The following is a 3,316-nucleotide window of genomic DNA, read 5'->3' on the forward strand; positions in this document are numbered from 1 at the left end:
GGTTCCCCATTCATCGATTTGGTGTGCTTCCATAGCTCATAATTCCTTCCTTGACATGACGTGCTTCTGTAGCCCATAATCCCTCTACATCGATCTGGTGTGCTTCTGTAGCCCGAAGTCTCTCTACATTATTGACCCAAAGATGCTTTCGTAGCCCAGAGTCATTTTACATCGACTTGGCGTACTAGTAAATTTATGATTAACTTATCTCAAATTAATTTTTTTACCACGAAAAACCCAAATTAGTATACCTATGACAAATTTACCTCAAATAACCACAAAAAATTCAAACTGGTGCACTGGTGAAAAATTTATTTATAAACTAATTTTTTTACCACAAAAAAACCCAAACTGATATATTTATAACAAATATACAATTCGTTAAATTGGATTAATATCACAAAAAATTGCAAAACTAATACAATTGTGACAAATAGAGAGTAAAATCCCAAATTGGTACATCAATCAACTATCATGCGTCATCCGACTCGGCAATTTGGCAATAAAATTTAACGAAATCTAACGGAGGGTAAATTTGTTAAAGGTGCACAAGTTTAGGGTTTTTTATCGTGATTTTCCACTATGATCATTTGTTTATGCCTCATCAAAGTTGCATCTTTCGGTATACACTGCTCATTTAAGTTTGCTAATTTCCCATATCTTGTTTGAGGATAGGATGGAAAGGAAAAAGCCAAGTTTTATTTTGTTTGATCAGTTAGATAGGTTGGAGCAGGTAATTTATTAACGTATTAGATAGATCATACAAAAATTTTCAAAGGAAGCCCTAAAGTTGACTTCAGTAGCACAAAGTGGTAATATCTTGTAACTTTTTTGGCGGCTGAAAACCTCTTTATCCAATAAAAAAGGGTATAGAAAGATTACAAACGTGGGGTTTTTGTGACTAACAAAGATAATAATTCTAAGAGGAGTAGAATGGAGATTGCAATGTCAAACTTGATTATATTTGAGGGCCAAATCAAACTTGAGTTGAAGCGTTTATAGTTTTACAAGGAGACTAGCTCTTGGGGGCTAGCTTAGCCTTGATCATCTCGACCTCCTTAACATCAATCTGGAATGCCTTGGCTAGCACATTGTTCGGCACCGTGGGTTCAGCCGCGAACAGTGTAGTTGCGATAAACGAGGCTCCTGGCAATTGGCTGTTGAATGCCGCAATGGTGGCCGCAGGGGTGTTTTGGACGTTCATTTGGAAGTGGACCAAACCTCTAGGGAAAACAAAGATCTCGCCTGCCTTGATGGTCTAAGCAACGAGGACATTAGCAGTGGTTATGAATCCGCCGTATATCTCCCCATAGAGCACGAACACCATCTCAATGGCTCATGGGTGGGTATGGGGTGCACTGAGGCCGAAAGGAGCAAAGTCGCTACGGTCCAAGGACATGTCGAGGGTGTTGAGGCCTGGGATCTTTAGGACATTGCGCCTTCTCACCAGATTGCCTAAGGTGTTGTTGGGGAGTCCGGGTTTGGCCAGCCCATTGTAGAAGAAGTCCGTTTCGTTGAAATCCGCTTTGCAAGGGAATCCATTGACTTTCACTTCTGTTCATCACAATACTATGGACAAAGGCGGACCCCTGGAGTGCCTTAACTTTGGCCAAAGGGACACTTAAGTGCCATAACTTACGAAAGGTACACTTAAGTGCCAAAATCGAGTAAAAATGATCACTTGAGTGCCAATTCGATCAAAATCTGGCCAAAATATTGACGTGGCACTTCCGGCGAATCGAGCCCAAAACGACGCCGTTTTACACACTAACGGGGCCTAAATGGCGTCTTTTGGGCTGGGGCGTGGCAAAAAAATAAAATAAAATAATTAATTAAATTAAATTAATTTAAAATATTTAAAAATAATAATTTTAAAATTAAATTTAGTTAAATATTTTAAATTAATAATTTCAAATTAAATTCAGTTGAAATATTAAAATATTAATAATTAAAAAAAAAGGAAGGGGGAGGCGGGCGAGGGATTAGCCCTCGGCCCGTTCTTTGCCCGCCGCCCGCCGCCTGGGAAGGGTTAGCGACGGCGGGGGAGGGTCGGCGAGGGCTCGCAAGCCCTCACCGCCGGTCGGCCGGGTTGCCAGGCTCTAGCCGGGGCCAACGACCTCAGCCGACCCTCCCCGCCGTCGCCGGCCCTTCCGGGCGGCGACGGGATGGCGGCGGCGAGGGATTTCCCAAGGCTGCCTCCCCCTCTTTCATTTTTTTTTATATATTTTTTTAAATTTTAAATTATTAAATTTTTTAATATTTCATCTAAATTTAATTTTAAAATTATTAATTTTAAATATTTTAACTAAATTTAATTTTAAAATTATTATTTTTAAATATTTTAACTAAATTTAATTTAATTTTTTTTTACCACGTCAGTCCAAAACGACGCCGTTTTGGCCATGTCGCATGCAAAACGACGTCGTTTTGGGCGCTTTGCCGGAAAAACGCCACGTTGGCGTTTTGGCCGGACTTTGGTTTGAGTGGCACTTAAGTGATCCGTTTTCTTCGAATGTGGCACTTAAGTGTACTTTTCGTAAGTTATGGCACTTAAATGTCCCTTTGGCCAAAGTTATGGCACTTGAAGCGTTCTTTTGCCCAATACTATGAATCATACAATGCCTTAAACATGCATATTATTTGTTTTGTGAGAGAAACTTATGAGCCCTATACTAACTTCAAAAATACTATTATTCTAAGAATAGAAATTTTGTATAGTTGCCAAACACGTTATCTTATTCAAAAATTATTCCAAGGAATATAAATAGAAAAAAACTATTTCTAAAAAAGAAATTATTCTCTGGAACAAAAATGTTACCAAACGCACACTTAATGTCTAAGGTTTATCGATACTCGTCCGGAGTCCCGAGTAGTTTAAGAAGAAGATTATAAAAAGCACATATAGACAAGCTTATATGCTCCTACTGGAAGCGAGATCGACGACACAGACATCTTGGAGCATGTCGGGATCAGCAAAAACGATGCCTAGGAAGACGGCGAAGCTCATGACTATAACAACAACAACCACCATTCTTGGACCGATCACCATTGTTAATGGCATGCAAAAGGGAAGCAAGGAAGAAGAAGGCTTTGCTGGGCAAATTATATCTTCTTCTCAGCTTGGAGTGTAGTACTTATAAGGGAGAAGTAGGACATATAAGGCGTTGACTTTTGAATGTGGCTGCAAGTTCAAATTGCGTAGCATGAAACATGTCTATTGGCCCCAAAGAAAAAGTCTTCTCAAACTCAAAGAATTTGCCGCCCAAGAAAAAAAAAGACTCAAATAATTTATTAACAATTAATTGAAAAGGAGAAA

At 39.3% G+C, this 3,316-nt stretch overlaps 1 non-coding gene across 1 annotated transcript; it reads right to left on the minus strand.

The window, feature by feature from the left end:
* Nucleotides 1-1,015: 1,015 nt before the first annotated feature.
* LOC104430301 lies at nt 1,016-3,049 on the minus strand. The gene is made up of 2 exons (XR_005547983.1): nt 2,926-3,049; nt 1,016-1,554 (listed from the first exon to the last, which is right to left on the minus strand). It is a non-coding gene; the product is annotated as a germin-like protein 5-1 (transcript).
* Nucleotides 3,050-3,316: the final 267 nt, after the last annotated feature.

This window comes from Eucalyptus grandis, chromosome 2 (assembly GCF_016545825.1).
Source record: "Eucalyptus grandis isolate ANBG69807.140 chromosome 2, ASM1654582v1, whole genome shotgun sequence".
Taxonomy (NCBI): Eukaryota; Viridiplantae; Streptophyta; class Magnoliopsida; order Myrtales; family Myrtaceae; genus Eucalyptus; species Eucalyptus grandis.